This window comes from Acomys minous, assembly GCF_964271855.1.
Source record: "Acomys minous genome assembly, chromosome: 10".
Classification (NCBI taxonomy): Eukaryota; Metazoa; Chordata; class Mammalia; order Rodentia; family Muridae; genus Acomys; species Acomys minous.
In genome coordinates this window covers 112,410,662-112,429,439 of record NC_140491.1, presented here as the reverse complement: position 1 = coordinate 112,429,439, position 18,778 = coordinate 112,410,662, and the positions used below count along the sequence as shown (strand labels likewise).

General features: G+C 42.3%; 1 protein-coding gene and 1 long non-coding RNA gene across 5 annotated transcripts in view; both read left to right on the top strand.

Annotated features, from left to right (window-relative positions):
• ZNF385B (zinc finger protein 385B) overlaps positions 1 to 18,778 on the top strand; it is a 384,275-nt gene that overhangs the window by 168,260 nt on the left and 197,237 nt on the right. The gene's annotated exons all lie outside the window — the stretch shown is intronic.
• Positions 3,313 to 10,344, top strand: LOC311607769. The gene is made up of 3 exons (XR_014782733.1): positions 3,313 to 4,218; positions 5,898 to 6,066; positions 6,957 to 10,344. It is a non-coding gene; the product is annotated as an uncharacterized lncRNA (long non-coding RNA).

The following is an 18,778-nucleotide window of genomic DNA, read 5'->3' as shown; positions in this document are numbered from 1 at the left end:
CATCCTATTGGTCTCAGAGTTCCTCTTGGCTTTATCTCAGCCCCTCACCTCCCCGTTGTTTCCCCAGCTCAGGCATCACCCCTGCCTGCTTCCTCTTGCCATGGCTACCCGTCTCCACTCACACGTCCCATTCACATTCAGCCTCAAGCTGCTAGGGTATTTTCACTTGATGACTCAGGAGTATATTACGTTGACATACTACTATAGGTTAATCAAGGCCATTTAGATTAGAGCCAATTATCTAAAAACCATTTGGCTAAAGGGGAAAAATGCTGAACTAAATTACCGAGTATATTAACAAATCTTTGACTTTCTCTTTACCGTTTACAACATTTCCTGCTACTGGTTCTGCGTAGGCTAAACAGAGCTAACGATGGATGGAGGCTGTCAGGCTGATTGGAGGAGACTTTGTGCTGTTGGGTTCTCTCCTTACTTCTGGGCTTTCTCTCCTGCAACCACTCCTCCCTTTCTAGCCCAATCATGTGCTAATTTGGGCCACCAACTAGCAAGTGGCTGGGGGGTGGATTCAAGTTAAAACTAGTTAGCATGAAGTTATGACAACACCATGAACAGAAATCATCAAACCTATTAAAGTAGTCCACACATATGTATTGCTTCCATGTTTATAAGTTACTAAAGAAACACACCTTGGTAAATAGTTATAGTTTATAAATTTAGCAGTTTGTCTCTTGGGATCAAAATTGGGGAAATCCTAAAAGTTCTAAGATATTTTTAAACCAATGACTTTAAAGAGATTCGGTAAGAACTGGTCTCAAGCTGTGTTCTAAACATTGGTGTTTATACCATAGATATACTGCTGTCTTTCTCAATCAGAGAAGCTTCTCCTTGCAGGCACCAGCAGTGAATAGAGAGACCTGTCATTGTTCGTGGTGCTTAGAATAAGCGATGTTCGAGTGCTCAGCCCTAAGCAGCATGTTTAGACTCCTCCCTCTAAGAGTGAGGAAACATCACAGAAGAGGGAGTGGAAAGATACAGAAGAACCAAAGGTAGAGAGAAGGGCTGCAAAATGCTAAGGGCGTGACACAGCCACTGCAAATGTGATCTCAGAGCAGCTGGGCTTCCCTACCCTGGGGCTGCACATCACTCTAAAGAGCCAGCCAGGGGTATGGGAACAGTTCGTGAAAACACACCCCTCCTACTGGCTGCTGATAGATTCTGGATGAGGGGCAGTCATCATCTTCAGTTGTGTACTCAGTGGTGAACCAAGCCCCCAGGCTCCAATGGGGAGGGCCATACTTGTAACCACACAGATGATTCTCGTTAGACTCAGCAGCTCACAACACAAAACAAAAAGGCGTGAATGTGTGAAGGGGGCTTTAGGGAATAGGGTGGGATGACAAGGGTGGGAGGGGCAGTAGAGGAGTTAAGCAGCAGTTAACAGAATGTACTGGATGCACGCTTAAAATTGCCAAAGGACAAACTTAATCCGTTAAAAAGACTAAAATAATTAAAAAGAGAATAAATAACTATACATTACCCATATGAGTGAAATATGAATTATAAGAAGGATTAGGTCATAGTATAACTAAGCTAACTATTGCTCAGAACTTTTGACAAATCGAACATTCTTTAGAAGGGTCCTGGAACAAAGGCATTCTGTTGCTACAGCCGAGACTATGGCTTAGTTGTTCTGCGGCAGCCCTACGCTGACTTGGTGAATACATTTACCTACTCTGTCTTCTTCAGTGCTCTGTCAACTCTATGACAGCAAGAACTGTGACCAGTTCTGTTCATCAGTTATCTACAGAGCTATTGTATCCTCCAGAGTGCTGATGTGCGCTGGAATATTGTTGAATACAAAATGTTTTTTAAAGAAATGAAATGTTTTCCCCCTTCATTCACAGCATCGCAAAGCCTCCAGCTTTAAGAAAGCTATTAACAAGAGTATATAATAGAACTTATCACCATAAAAGGTGCAGTGTGCCTGTAATCCTGGTACTTGAGAGATGGAGGCCGGAGGATCAGGAGTTGGAAGTCATCCTTAGCTGCGTAGTACATTCACTGCCAGCTTGATTATATGAGATCCTGTTTGCAAAGGAAAAGTATTATATTTTACATAGAGTTTATGTAATGTTCTGTATACATTTTACTCTGCTGCTGTGCTCAAGTGAAGTAGCATGGTTATCAAGAAACTTGCTCACTAAGGATGTTTTAGCATCAGTGTTATAAAATAATGTGTTCAGATGGAACAAGAACTTTATCAGCTCCAGTTATAGATTCAAATCAATTGTTGGCACTGATGCTCATCATGAAATCTGGGTTGATCTTACTCTGAGTGTTCAAGTGATATTCTGGTCTTTTAGAGACTCAAAGAGACAACGGAGGCCAGGCAGAACCTCGCATGTTGATTTTCTTGGTTTGCGGTTTCCTTCACCAGGCAGGTTGTGATGGTCTAACTCTTGAGCCAATGAGGAATAAGACTAACCTAGTGGCTGCTGATGGATTCTGGGGGTTGGGAGTCATTGTCTTCAGTTGTAAATCCAAGGGCGAGCCCACCAGGTTCCAGCGGGTAGTTACAGGCACACGGTTACACAGAACGAAGCCAGAAGACACAGATATGGGAAAAGGACTTGTAGGGCAGAGGGAGATGGCAGGACTTGGAAGCACAGAAAAGAAAATGGGGGTTGGGAATAACGAGATTGCATACACATGTATCAGATTCTCAAAGAACAATTTTACGTAATGCAAAGAAGGATTAGGTGAGCTCCACAGAGGCATCACTGCTCTCTTCCTTTTGACTGTGGATGCCATGTGACCAGCTGCTTCAGATGCCACGTGACCAGCTGCTTCACACTCCAAATGACATGACTTCCCTGCCATGGTGGGCTGCCAAATAAATTCTGGTTTCCTTTCAAAAAAGAAGTTAAGTATTTTACATCTCAGCGAGCATGAAAATTCAAGACCATGCTGTGTAATAATTTTATGTCTTAACTCCATGCTCTTGGAGGTTCCTGTGCCTGTTGTGCCTGTGTGGTAGAAGGATGCATAAGGGCTTGCTACTCAACTCTCCTCAAACCCTTGTTCAAGAGTGTCACAAGGAAATTGAGAGTGGGACCCCAAAAGGCATGTCCTATGACAGTCTTCACTTACCAGATTATTGGGATAGATGTGAGGACATCCTACTGGGACTCTAGTTAAGAGAAATAGAGGAGAATGGGGAAATAGAAGGATCCAGAGGGTCCTAGAACCCTACAAGAACAACATCATGATGGGGGGGATCTGGGCCCAGGGGGGTCTGCTCAAACTGTCCACCACCCAAGGACAATACAAGCAGTAAACATCAAACCCCTACTTTGATCTAGCCAATGGTCAGGACATTCTCCACAGTTATGTGGAGAGTGGGGACTGACACTGACATGAATTCTGGTGCCTCATCTTTTACCACTTCCCCTTGGTGGGGAGGCCTGGTCGCACTCAGAGAAAGAATAAGCAGGCTACCACGATGAGTCTTGATAGCCTATGACCATATAGTGGGGGAGGAGGTCCTTCTCAGTCATAGACCTAGGGGAGGGGAATAGGGTGAAAGTAGGAGGGAGGAAGGAATGGGAAGATACAAGTGATAGGATAACAATTGAGATGTAATCTGAATAATTTAACAAAATTAAATTTTAAAAAAAAGGAATTGAAAGTAGAGAGACTATTTGTAAAATGATTTGGCACAGGTCATCTTGGTTACAGAATTTATCCCTTCCAGAGAGCTGGTGCTTCAGCCTATACTACGGTACCAGCAGCATTGTCCCTTTTTACAAACATTCCAGAGCCTGGGGATGTTGCTAAGCGGTCGAGTTCTCACCTAACATTCACAGGGCCCTCGGTTCTGTAGTCAGCACAGCATTCCCAGTAGACACAGATACAGATGGCATACATATAGGTAGGTACTGATATAGGTATATGCTGGAATTTTATTTTTATGAGGGCCTGAAGTGATTTGAAAACCTGAGCTTCGAAGGAGAGACTTCTGGTAACTATACCAAGTACCACAATATTTAATTTAAGTAAAAGTCTGTGAGTGTTTCTTGGCAAGATTACCAAGCAACACACTGGTTTCAGAAAAGTGAAAATCCATCTCAGCTATGAAGAAACAGCCTTCCTGTGCTTGCCCACTCCCGGGGAACTTCAGCCTTTCAGCTTAAGAAGTTCAGCTTCATTGCTTCCATGTAAAAATCCATACCTTCATTCCCCATCAATTCCCCAAAGGTGAGAGTTACTGTGATGCAGAGAAGTTGCAAAGATGCAATGGTCCTTCTTCTGCTGAGGTCCCTTATGAAAAGCCAGTGATTTGAGCTCTCGATCACCTGGGAGATCCTGAAAACACAGAGGCATCCCAGCTTTATAATTTGATGAAATCTCAGTGAGTCTTCAGTAAGTTAAAAATGTCCGGAGCTGAAAATTCATGGACTGTACCTTGCTTACTGCACGTCTTAGCTTAGCAACTCGGTGCATGTAAATTACTGGCTGTCTTCGCTCATGATGGGAGGCCTACTGAGACATGTGGCTGACTGGGATGTGTGGCTCCCTGCTGCGGCCAAACGTGGTGAGTGTGGATCCTACTGCCTAACTCTGTGCTTGAAAATATCATAATTTGAAGTACATTTCCATTGCTTTTGCACAAATCGTGAGGCTCAAGGGTTGCATAGCAGTATTTATCAGTGTACTGATGGCATGCCTCACAGAGACCCACAACATGAAAACCCTTGAGCCAATTTTCTGAATAGTTTTTACTCCCCAACTTCTTCGCTGTGTGACCTTGGTTAGTTGCTTGGTCTCTGTGCTTTATGCAAACTAATGATGAGAGTAGTTATAATAATAGCAGTGACTCTCGTTGCAAGTCAAGCATTTCTGGAAGGACATATCACTCTGGCATTCACTGTTCTCTTTGTGCCTTAGGCTCGTCGCCGTGGTTTGTAACATAGAGCCATTTGCGTACTTGAAGGCTGAACCTTGATCTTCATCTTAGTATAATTTACTTCTGTTTTCTAGCCTTTTAATTTGCATCAATATGTTATCATTTTTAGTGTCTGAAAAATACCTAACATTGCCTTAGTTGGAAAACTGGAGACATGATGACGTTCTTTTAGATGACTCAAAGCTATTGCTGAGCCATGCCTACTGTAATGTTTTAATAAATCCTGGGGATAAAGTATTTGCATTGGCTGAAAATGAGGTTTCCTTCACACTATATAAAAATGAAACTCCTTTTATTTCCTCCTTGGGTTAGGAGAAGTGAGCAGTAAGTTGTAGATTGTCCTCTCAGTAGTAGCAAAGCATTTGCAGCAAGAAATAAAGCCAAGGGTTTTCTACAAACCCTTATGCATCCGCAGCAAGATGCACAAGTGAAACCGCACATGCACGTGAGTTTACACACACAGCTGAAGCAAAGGGGAGATGCCTTTACTTCATCTGCTCAGCTTGAAGAGGAGAGGTGTTGGGGGCATATAACACTGGATCTCAGGAAATTCGTGGCCAATCATAATGGGTTGGGACTTGTAGAAGCCAGTGTCAGAGCCTGGAAGACCACAGGGAGCCTTCTTTCTCTGAGGAAGTCTTTTATCTCCTGGGGTCCCTTGCCTTCCCGTTACCTCAGTGTTCTGTTCTTTTCTCTCCAGGGACCTTCCCTGCTGCAAATGCTGGCTTGAGCGTGGGCCCTAGTAGACCTGGCCAGATCCTCCACGCATTCTACCACCACTCCAGTTCTTCCCGGTCCTCAGGGGCCTGGTTGGCATTAGGCCACTGATCACACATCTCCAGCGCTAAATCAGTTATTTATACCTGGATATATCAGCCATGCCTGGCATTAGATGGGACTGTGTGGTATACAGAGGGGCCAGGAGTCCATCAACTCAGCAAGCATGGCTTATAGTCCGCCTTCGTTTCAGATGACGAGACGTAAGGGGTTTCCAGCTGAGCATTCCAGCACTGTGTAATTTCTGCAGAATACTAATGAGTGATCAGAAAAACACATTAGAAGTCTTCTGATTTACTGCTTCGGTCACTGCTTCCAGCTCTGTCTGTATGGTACAGATATTTCCTCTCTAAATCATTCAGGTGAGCGATCATATGATGGATGCTGAATGGTAGTGCCACAACTGAACTCAGTAAGAAACAGGAAATTAATATCTTTGAATTTCAGAATCTTCTCCTTTGGGGGGCAGAGGTGGGCAGAAGTGAAACATCTTTCCAATTAAATTATGTCACCATATCCCTAATATGTTCATTGCTATGGAAAACATAATACATCTTTTGTTATATAAGTTATGCACTGAAAGACACATAGAGACCTGAAAATTTGCTTTTTTATGACAGGAGATAAGACAATCATAAAGGGAAAAAAAAAAAAAAACCCACGGCGTGAATCTAGGAAAAACTGAAACAATAGCCACACCCACAGGAGATTTTATCAGACAGTGGCGCCCATTCAGAAGTTGTTCAAATCAACCATTTTGTTGAGAGAATTGTTAGCCATTGAAAAGAGTGGTCACAGTAAGATGACATAGCAGGGCGCACCCCAGAGCAGGCCCTGCAGGCCCTCAGCACGAAGCGCTCAGTGCAAAACCCCAAGAACTAGAGAAAAAATACTCCTGGAGTCCCTTTCCCTTTCCCAGTTAAGCAACAGTAAAGAAGACAGTTTGCCTTTCAGCATCTCTGTCTGGTTTGGCAGTCTATACTTTAGCTGTTGAGATTTGAGGACTATCTTTACTTTTTCAAAATATATATTATTTTTTTAAATTAAAACTGAGTTCTCTGCTTGAAAGCGGGTAAAGTCCCTCCCCTGGCATGCAGTTTCCTATCTTCTCTATAGTATAAGCTTTTCTTTTTTCAGTTTTATTTTATTTCATTTAGTCACTTTGTAGCCTGATTCCAGTCCCTCCCTCCTCTCCTCCCAGTCCTGCCCTCATACCCTGCTTTCCTTCATTCTGTTCTCTGTTTCTTCTCAGAGCAGGGGAGGCCCCTAAGGGGAACCAACCCACCCTGGAGCCTCAAGGCAGGACAAGAATAAGAGCATCCTCTCCCATTGAAGCCAGACAAGGCAGCCCAGCTAGAGGAAAGGGATCCGAAGGCAGGCAGCAGAGTCAGAGGCAGCCCCTGCTCCTGCTGTTAGGGGACCCACATGATGACCAAGCTGCACATCTGCTACATATGTGTAGGGAGTCTAGGTCCAGCCCATGTATGCTGTTTGGTTGGTGGTTCAGTCTCTGGGAGCCCTCATGGGCACAGGTAAATTTATTCTGTAGGTCCTTCTCCAACTCCAAGAACAACAACAACAAAAAAGTAGAAACTTTCTATGATCCAAAGTTTGTATATGGTCTTAATAAATACCATTGTCTTAAAATTTTATATGTGAACCAACTTGAAAACAGATGACTAATACATTTTATAGAAAATTCAACACTACAAGATCAAAGGGGGGGGAGCCTTCGACGTTCATCTCTAACAGTGTATCTCAGCAGTTGTGAGTGTGACTTACATGTGCGTTCAAATGTGTGTATGCTATGGTATGGGTGTGGGGATCAGATGACAATTTTCAAGCCATTCTACCATGTGGATCCCCAGTATTGAACTCAAGTATTCAAGCTTGGTGTAGCAAGAGCTTTTGTTGGCTAAACCATCTTTAAAAGACCTGCTTGTTTTTGATGATGGGCGTCTTAGTTGGGGTTTCTAATGCAGTGATGAAACACCATGACAAAAACAACTTGGGGAGGAAAGGGTTTATGTGGCTTAGGCTTTGACATCATTGGTCATCATCAAAGAGCGTAAAACAGGGCAGCAACCCGGCGGCAGGAGATGATGCGGGAACCATGAAAGGATGCGGCTTACTTGCTTGCCAACCATTGTCTCGCTCAACCTACTTGCTCATAAAAACTAGGACCACCAGCCCACAGATGGTACCACCCACAGTGGGCTGGACCTCACCTGCCAATCATTAATTAATGAAGTGCCTTCCATCTGGATCTTAGGGAGGCGTTTTCCTTACTTGAGGTTTTCTCCTTTCAGATAACTCTAGCTTGTGTCAAGTTGACATAAAACTGTCCAGCACCCTGGGTATTAAACATGGAGCCTGGAGAATGTTCACCAAGTGCTCTACAACTGAGCTACAGCCCCAGCACCAGTATTACATACCGTTTTTAATCATATATTCAAGGCCCCATTGTAACTTCCTCTTTCAAGGAAACCAAGCCCATCAATGCTTCTTAAAAATTAGTCTCAACTTACACATAATAATTGTGTATGTTTATAGGATAAAGCTTGACACTGCTTAATAATTAAATTTAATTGTATATTGATAAAGTGAGAAAACCCATGATGAATATTTGTATCTTCACACATATTTGGACATTCCAAAATAGTATTTCTTGCCATAAGTAAGATCTTGCTGACTTGCATAGCCAAAGCAATAGTTCGTGCTCTTCAACGTAAAGTAAAATAGTTTAGCAAACGACTGTTTATATGTTTTTTTTAAATTGGAGATAGGTGGATGGCTCAGCATTGCCCAGTCTTCCAGAAGACCTAACTTTAATTCCTAGCACACACATGTTTGCAACTTGTCTGGTCCCAGGAAATCCAACACCTTCTTCCAGTTTCTTCATATACCAGGCGTATACATGCTGCACAGACGTTCATGCAAGCAAAACACTTAAAAATAATTTTAAAAATTAAATTTTCATTTGTACCTGTATGCACATGGGTACACACCAATACAAAACATACACGCAAAACACAAATGTTTAAATAAACATAGAGGCACATGGCTTTAGTTTGTGGTTTTGTTTTTTTTTCTTTGTTTGTTGTTGTTGTTATTGTTTGTTTTTAAGACAGGGGTTCTCTGTGTAGCCTTGCCTGTCCTGGACTCACTTTGTAGACCAGGCTTACCTCAAACTCAATCTGCTTGCCGCCTGCCTCTGCTCCCTGAGTGTTGGGATTAAAGATGTGCTCCACCATGCTGGGCTATGGCTTTAGTTTTTGCATGCTAATTTATTATTAAATTATTTCCATTTTCAATCGTCACCATTTACAGAGATGCAGCCTGCCAATGTTTTAATCAGTTGGGATACAACCTGAATAGTTTTAATATGTTGAGCACACATGTGTAATACATACTAAACATGTGGTTACACTACACTCTAGTTCTGATTACTACTTTCAGATAAATTTGAAGTACAGCTTCCATTTAAGATCAAATTATTTCTATCTTGTTCACAAAAACCATAATACTTCATTTGAACAAAGTAAACACTTCAAATAAGTTTACTGGCAGATAAAGGAAAATTTTTCTAATGGTCTGCTCATTTTCCACAATTGTTATTTTCAAAAACACTTATACAGAGAAACTAACCTGAAATTCAGTGCCATAAAGAGACCAATCACTTCTAATCTGAAATGTCTCAGACCATACTAGAAAATTATCTAATTGTTCGTTTAATTGCTTACAGAAACATACAACCAAAGAATTAATTTGTCCACCTGGATTGAAGATTAATAAGCAAACAGTTCTGAATTTGGAGTGTGTATCATTTATCTGAATATGCAGGGCAGAAGTTTTTTTTTCTCACTTTTTTATTGATTCTTTGTGAGTTCCACATCATGCACCCCAGTCCCACTCACCTCCTCCCTTGTATCCACCACCTGCCCTTGCAACCTCCCCCCACAAATAAAATAAAAAACAAACACAAACAGAAAAGAATAAACAAAACCTAGCATAGAAAACAACTCTTTGTGGAAGCTGCAGGGTGTCACAGTGTGTCCCGCGGACCACCCTGCCCCTCCCCCACCCACACATCTTCACTTACCAATGTCCACTGAAATGAGTCATTGGTCTGGTTCGAGGTCTCTGGCTTCTGTCATACCACCATATTGAATCTTCACCGGGAGTCCTCTTAAGGGCATAAGACTTTAAGTCATATTTTGTTTCTTTTAAAGTTTAAGTCTATTTTAAAATACCTTAAGCTTGCAATTTTTAGTGTCAGATTATAGCACATATCAACTGTAGATGCCAATGATACAGACAATGTTTGGTCTGCTATGATGGGCAATCAGGAAGATGAAAGGTTTATTTTCTTTTAATAAGAGAAGAATACTCAATGAAAATAATATTAGGAGGCAAAGAAAAGCCTGGTCCCCCAAATAACAGGGCCTTTCACTTAAGCCAGCAGCGTGTCCCTTTATTGACACTTACAATCATTATCCCTGTCACGCCGTCCCATTCTTGCACACGAATGCCAGTATGTGCGTATGATTACAGTTTGGAACCTGTGGACACTGCCCGGCAACAAAGCCATTTTGGAATAAATTTATGTATTATATCACAGAAAGCATAAATTATTTATACATTAGCTGTTCATTTATACTAGAAAAGTTTCACTAAACATACTAGTAATTTTCCAATGCTGTCATAAAAGCATCTAGTGGCACTTTATTATTTTGCTGAATTACATTTGATAAAAAAGGAAGCTAGCTACTTTACCTATTTGGATAGTAGTACATTCCAGACTATGTTATTAAAATGCACTTACAGAAATTAAGCTCATCGTAATTTTCCCTGGAAAAGACATTATTTAGTTTGTGTCATTGACCATGCACAGAGAAAGGCTTATATCCAGCTACAGTGATGTTGGTGCTCGTCTACACAAGGTCTTGTAGTGACATCAGTCAGTTGGAGATAGCAGTACATAGCCGCGAGGAGATACCCATTTCCTGTTGACATGAACGGGCATCACGCCTTTGTGGGTCTGGACCATTATGCTGGTCGGACTTACCAATGCTTTCAGTTATTCAACAGCAAGAGAGCCAAATGTATAGGGAGACAAAGATCTCAATCTCTCAATTAGCATCACTGATAGGAGCCATGAAAATTTAGCTCAGCGGGGAAACCAGCACCTGAGTGCCACAGCAACACTTGCTCACCCTGAGAAAATCCTCAGCAAATAATTCTGTTACAAAGAAGGCCATCACTGTGCACCTGCTGATCCAGCATAGCTTTGTAGGTTTCTGATTCCTAATTGCAGGCGCCTCCTCCTAGAATCTGATGACAGCCCATAATATTAAACTAAGTGGGCATGGCCAAGTTCATGTTCAATGTAAAAAGTCTGAGGCAGATAAACAAGTATGTGCATATCTAATCACTGCAACGGCTTCTGCCCATGGAAGTGTCATTTCAATGTGTGATGATTAGAAATAGGTAATTGGTGTATCCAGGACCTCAGGACACCCTTTCCCACATTGTTCATGTGTGTGTGTGTGTGTGTGTGTGTGTGTGTGTGTGTGTGTGTGTGTGTGTGTGTTGGAAGGCATCTCTATTAGCTATTTTGAAGTATACAATTAATTGTGTTCCATTAGTTAATCCTACTGTTGTCAAAAGTTAGAAGTTATTTCTTCTATCCATCTGCTCCCCTATACTCAGCCCGGGTGATTTTGCGTTTTTTTGTTTTGTTTTGTTTTTTGGGAAGAAACTGGAATCTTTCGTTTCAGAATTTTGGCTAATAATATAAACTTTAAAACGCCTTTGCTTTTCATCTCTGAAAATTAAATGTATTTCTTTGAATACAGTTGCCAACCTGCCCAAAAGTTTGTGGTCTCTTGCATCTACTTCCAACTATATTTTAGAGGCAGACTAGGATAAGCACATTCCTCCCAGCGGGTGGTCGATGCCATGGGATGAGCAAGCACAGTGCATCTTGCTGCCCCAGACTGACTCTACCAGAGACAAGGTTTTCATATAAAGAAACACCGCAGACAGGTGGGCAGGTAGATGAAGATACTTTTCAAGAACAAAACGAAATATATGGGAGCCCTTGTCATTTGACCCCAGTGAAATGGCGGTTAGAACTAACTGAGCATCGGTCATAAGCCTACACTGCATGGCGTAAACGCTGCCCAGTGTGGAGGCGGAGCTAGTGTTCTCTCAGGTTGTCACCAATGAGGTAAGAATTCTTCTGAAGTGTCCACTTGTGCAGAAGTCTGATGTAGCCGCACTGTGTCAGCTGTGGGGAGTGAGGTTATAGAAACCCGATGACATTGATAGAGAATAAATAGTTTAATGAGCGGCAGCTCATAAAAAATGTTTCTAGGGAGCCACATCTCCCAGCGTATGAATTATAGCCTTTGTACAAGTTAAATGCTTGGGTACAAATGGCAGTGTTATCATAGTAGTTAGGAAGATTTACTACCTTTAGTGGGGGTGCTAGTGTGTGCATGGGAGCCAATCCCAGAGCCGGATCCCGCCAGTCCCTCTCCCTGCTCATCTATATGGACGCAGAGATGCACATACTACAGGTGAAGAGATAAGTCACCGAGGAGTTGTGGGGATTGATGACTGAATCTCACTATAAATATTCTATTACCATTACCCTCAGTCCCTTTTATCTTGTTTATTTCTCACCACTTCCTATACATTAGCATTGCGACCATGATTGATGTAAGCCTCCTGCAGGGCTCAGTGCACACGTTTGTCCAGGCCCAAGCAACAGGCTCATTAGGGCCCCAAAGGAATGGAGACCTTAGGTAAACATTGGCTACTGTAGGATTTTACAGTGAGATTATTTAAATCCACTCCTTCCGGAGCCAGACCTTTATTAATGTGTAGGTCTTCATTTAAATAGCAAACCTTTATCACTACATTTTTATGAATTTATTTATAGGTTAATGTCAGAAAGGGGGGAAGAGAACACACACAAAAAAGCATAAAGAACAGTAAAACCTTACATAAACCTGCAACATATTTTGGAACATTTTTTATAAACATTTTTCTGAGTATATGTGCACACACCTATGTACGTATGTGCAAATATCCACGTTGATATATCTTATGCACATTTAATATACTTGTTTTCTATTACAATTTAATCCTATATTATTTTCACTGTTAAGTCATAAACACTTATTTGCTGTGTGTTTCTAAGGGCTTATGACCGTGTGTCGTATAATGAATAGCTTCCTATTAGAACGTGTTTTTCTCTTTTAGTCTTTCTCCTTTATTAGTACATTATGGATTCTCAAAACACAGCTCCCCCTCTTCATACAGATGCCAACCTAGTTAACAGAAGTTACGCATCTGCATAGAGCTCTACTTATGTAAAACAGAAAGGCTGGTTAGGTGGCACTTTTTCCTTCAGTTAAGCTTAATTTCACCAGAAATAATGATAGTTAATGCAGCTAGGCGGTCTGAGGTAAAAGTTAAGTGCGAAGCCTTAAGAATGGAAGCTACTGAATAATTTTACATATATTTTAAACACTAAATGGGAAGACGCTGGAGTTGATGGTTAAAGTGTGCTAGAACTTAGTAGTTAGCGTGCTTGAAAGAGCTGAAAGGGCTGTGTAGTTCAAATGCCGCCGTCGTCGTTGTCGTTGTTGTTGTTGTGACCAAATTCCCGACAAAGAACGACTTATGGACGGCACCGTGTATTTAGGCTCCCAGTTTGAGAGTGTGAAGGAGACCATGGCAGCAGGCCGGTGAGGCGGCTGGTCAGGGAGCAGCATGGTCCAGAAGTGCCAGTGACCAGCTCACTGCCTTCACCGTTGCTGTGTCCGACTGAGACCCCAGTTCGTGAGATGGTGCCACCACATTTGCAATGGAACTCTCCTCCTTAGTTAGTTATTTCCAGAAACACTGTCATAGACACACCCTGGGGTGTATTTCCGCAGTGTTTCTAAATCCTGGCTAGCGGACAGTCAAGATTCAACATCAGCCTGACGTAATACAATTCAGGGGAGTTCATTCTCCACTGAAGGGGGTCAGAAAAGGTCAAGGCAGGAGAGAGTCTCCCCAAAGGTAAGAACAAAACAGAAGCAAAAGGACTGCTTGCTTGAAAAAAAATCCTTCCACTTAACTTTATTTTATATTCTATTACCAGTTTCAAACTATGAAATAGTTTAAATTTTCTAGGAAAAAAAATCTTAAAAACTATCTCAAGCCTGCTGTGTCAATTCGTTAAGTTTTTGTGTGGTGCAAGCCTGGAGGGAGCACTGGGGTTTGAAGACTCAGTATTGTTCAGCTTGCTCCTGCTAGCACAGCCTTGTGAACAGTCTCCCTGCCGGGGATGGCTTCAGGGAGACTGCCTCACAGGCCACCAGAAGGCTGTCTGAGGCACAGCTGGTTCTCAGTCAGTGCTGCTGTGTCCCGTCCGTTCATGGTTACTTTTGTTGGTTTGTTTTTAAAGTGGTACTCATTGTTTTTATTTTTTTAATTATTTATTTTGTGTGTGTGTGTGTGTGTGTGTGTGTGTGTGTGTGCAAGCACCACAGCACATGTGTAGAAGTCAGGTAACAGCCTTGTGGAGTCAATTCTAACCGTCCACACTTACATGGGCTCTGTCAGGCCTGGCACGTCAAGCACCTTCCACTTACTGAGCCATTTTGCTGGCTCCTAGTTTTTATTTTTAAATGATAAAGACAAGCTATCTCAAGAGATGATTTTTAAAAAAAATGTTTTCAAAGTCATAGCTTAAAACTGTCATAGTAGGTAAATGATAACTTGGGTTTACATTCACTCGCGGCCATGCCCAGCCTTTAACATAAGTTTGGGATTTGAGGCCAGGTCCTCATGCTTATGAGCCAGTGTCCTAAACCAGCCCCTTGGCACTCATTGGCCACGTGCAGGTAAAGTTGTGAGCACTGGGGTCAGTGATAACTGCCATTAAGGCAGAGCATGCTGGAGCGGGGCACCTGATATCCTTTCTCTCAACCTTCACACATTGAGTATTCCCCCCACAGAGAGAAGAAGAAAGAGAAGGATTAATAGTATCAGTATCGGTGGTGAATAGTTAATTGACCAACAAAACTTTAAAAACCTTAAGCTTGTGGTTTCAAATACCGCCATTCTTGTTAGTTTGGGCCTTAGCAGCCAGTGGTCATAGACCCTCATGGGAGGTGGTCGATCTGTTTAAGGTGAATCAGCTCACTAACACTAAAGATGGAATTAAAATATATCTTCTTTCTTTCTTTCTCTCCAGTCTTTTATCATCACTTAAGGAGAAAAAGGGGTGGGGGTGGGGAGGAGGGAGTTCAAATGATACACTATGTAACGGTTAATGAAAGGGGAAGCCTCCTGTCAATAATGCACTCCTAAATGGTTTTGAATATAAAAAGACAAAAATTGAAATTAAATGAGCCACGAGATGCAGCTTGAAAACTGGGAAAAGCATATCAAAATTAAATTAAAAGTAGGACACAAACATTAATGACAATAAAAGCAAATGTTGCTGGAATCGAAGACACCGTGAGGAAGAAATGCAAAGAAGAGTCTCTCTCTTTTTTTTTTTTTTTTTTTTAGACAAGAACAATTTGTTTAAATAGATTATTCATGTCCAGCATGACGAAGGAGAAAATAAAGAACAAACTGGCGCCGGCCGTGTCCTACCTACCCTTTCAAACTGCTGTCTGTGCTTTAGTGCACGCTCTTTCTGTCCCTCCTGTGAAATTGCCGTGTACTTAACACCAGGCACCAGAAGATACTGCATATTCACAAAGATTGTTGCAACAAAGAGCCACAGATGCAGTGGTACAAACACCAGAAATGCCGTTCTTGGGCCTGGGAGCCAGAGGGAGGGCTGTGGCAGTGAAGCATCACATAGGATCTTAAAGGATATTCTTTAGATCGTCAAATTACATCAGCAACTTGCCAAGACTGAAGTCTATTAAAAGGGCTGGCAGCCACGTCTGCCTGTAGTTGCATTGCTGAGCCTGTAATGAACAATGCAGGTGTATGTCGCAGCTGCCCGCACTGTGGTCATCTCTCTTCAGTGCCTTAATGCGACTGATTGCTATTCTGATAGACAACCTGAAACTGCTGTCATCTCTCTAGTAATGAACAGCTGCTTCCCTAATAACAAGCACAAACCCATACCTGTTATATGCCCTTTTCCTAGGTAATGGCTTTTACCTTTAAAGTTGAACCATACTACAGGGTAGTTGTGTTTATAATTTTTAAAAAACGCTTTAAAATGGCACACATTACACAACTCAAAAATGCCACTCTCCTGAAGGTGATGTGTGCTGTCCCGTGAACAATTATTATGAGATTAGATTGATTATGCGTAAGTTCTGATCAGAACTGCAGAAAATGTGGTGAATGATCTGGGAATCTACATAATACAAATTCGTGGTACAAACAGTTCTTATCTCAATATCAGTGTTACCTAAATAGCCAGAGCCGTGGTCCTAGAAGTTCCAGCTCAAGTGGTCCCAGCATTTCCTAGTCTGAAGTTAGGATCTACAGAGACAAAAAGGCAGAGTGCAGACACATACCTAGATATGAGGGGATATGTTATGGGACTTGGACCGTGTGATTAGGAAACTGTGGGTCCCTTAACATGTGCACTGCAATCTGGAGAATCAGAGGCGGCAACAGCGTGGCTCATCCTGTAGTGAAAGGCTTCGAGCCGGAGAAGCTAAGGTTCACTCACTGTCCAAGGTCAAGTTCTTAGAACCTGGGATGCAGGTCCCTGAGTCTAGAGGCCAGGAAATCTGAGTCCTGATGTCAAAGGGCAGAAGAAATGGTGGTTCTGGCTCCAAGAGAGAAAAAGCCAATTCTTCTTCCTCTGCTTTTTTTTATTTGGCCCAAGCCTCTAGCCTACTGTATGAGTCCTACTTACCCATACAGGGGGCGGATCTTGCCCACTTAGTCCATCACCTCACACAAATTCCTCTCGGAAACACTCTCAAATGCATGCCCAGAAGTAATGCTTGGATCCGGCTCTAAGAACCTTGCCAAGTTGGCGCCCAAAATTAGCCATCCCACCTGGGAACTTTTTTTTTTTTTTTTTTTTTGCTGGCAAATTCTCAAGCCCCACTGCAGATAGGCTGAATCGGAAACAAACCCGGGATACAGCCCAGAACCCATTCTTTTTAAAAGCCCTCTGACGTATTCCCATTCCCTTAAAGGACAAACGCAACTTTGAAGTGAATGAACAGTCATAGGCAAGAAAAGAGCCCTCCCTTCTCCCAACATCTGCACGGAAATGCTTCTTAATACCTACCTTCTACTTCCACTTGGCATCTGGTTTAACCAATCTAGAACTGTGGTATCACCTCTCGGTGATTCGTTTTCACATATTCATTTGATACACAAATAGCTTGATTTTTTGTTTTGTTTTGTTTTGTTTTGTTTTTGTTTGTTTCAAAACCCTGTGTAGCCTTGGCTATCCTGGACTCACTTCGTAGACCAGCTGGCCTTGAACTCACGTTGATCTGCCCGGCTCTGCCTCCCCAGTGCTGGGATTACAGGCACGGGCCACCACTCCCAGCTGTCGTTCGCTCTCATTTCATAACAGCAAGCAACAAGTCTTGTCAACTTCAGCTGTCTCTGTTTCTCTCCTCCTTCCAAATCATCCTGCTTTGTGATTCCATCCTTAACTTTACGGTCTTAAGTTTCTTTCCTTTTGACACTGTTTTTAGACTTTACCTCATTTTAAAATTTTTTAACTTTTTAACCTTGTTTTTTTTTATCAAAATAAAGATATCCGGAGATTATGTATGCCAAGTGGAAGTGAATGTACCACTGAGTATTAAAGCAATAACTAACTTCCCCCTGACACTTAGAAAAAAAGAAAAAGTCTAATAGAAATAGGAGTAGATATTTGAAGGCTGTGTCTTGTGGGCAGCAGGAGGGCAGCAGCTGACGACTGTCTTCGGCCATTGTGATGTGACAATGACTGTGTCTGCTGGAGAAGAATGGAGTCATGTTTGACACAAACTGGAGACACCTAGGAAAAGGGGACATCAACTGAAGAATTGGCACCACTGGACTGGCTTGTTGGCATTTTTTTGTGTGGTGGCATTTTCTTGATTAACAGTTAATGTGGGAGGGCCCAGCTCACCATGGGCGGTGCCAGCCCTGAGCAGGTGGTCCTGAGGGGTAGCCTGTGTGGTTACTTTATGGGTTCTGCTTTCTTCCACCCTTCTCCACCCCTTTTCTTCCAACATTTCAACACCCCAACACTAGATAAGAGAGAGAGAGAGAGAGAGAGAGAGAGAGAGAGAGAGAGAGGGAGAGAGAAAAGACTAGAGAGGAAAGGAAAGAGATCCCTGAATGACGTCAGGATTCGGTAAGGGGGTGACCGATATCACTAGACTATGTCCTCCTGGTTTTGGGGCGTCGGGTTACTTCTGGCATGTTTGATCTTCACCATCAGGATGTCTATTTTCTTCCTGTGACTGTGTCTTTTTAACAAACCGTGACCAACAACAAGCAACCAACAACCCCACACGTATGGGGCGCTAGCACTTATGTACTCTCTGAAAAGCCCCCAGAATTCTAAACATCTCACAATCACAGAAACTATCTGCAGCTGACAAAGCCATGCCTCTGCTAGAGCACAAAGCTAATCAGAGTCAGCTGCTGCAACGCAGCCCCACATCCCCTCACCTGGCATTAAAATGAAAACATATTCTTATAATATTTCTGTTTTTTAAAAAGAAACCAAAACTCCAAAATTCTCACTACACTGGAGTGTACAAGAAAGCAAACTAAAGCAAACCTCAGGACTAAGCCAGTAAAGAGCATTTCTCCATTGTGTCTGCTCGGGTTCCTGTCTCCAGGTTCCTGTCTTACTTGGGTTCCTGCCTTACTTGGGTTCCTGTTTTCTCTAGATATGGGACGATGAACTGTGATGTGGAAGTGTAAACAACAAAAACAATAACAACAACAACAGCAAAACCACTTTCCTCCCTAAGTTGCTTTTGGTCATCTGTTTATCATAGCACCAGAGATCATATTAGAACAGGTATTTACAAACAACTGACAAATATGAGATAGATCATTTTGCTT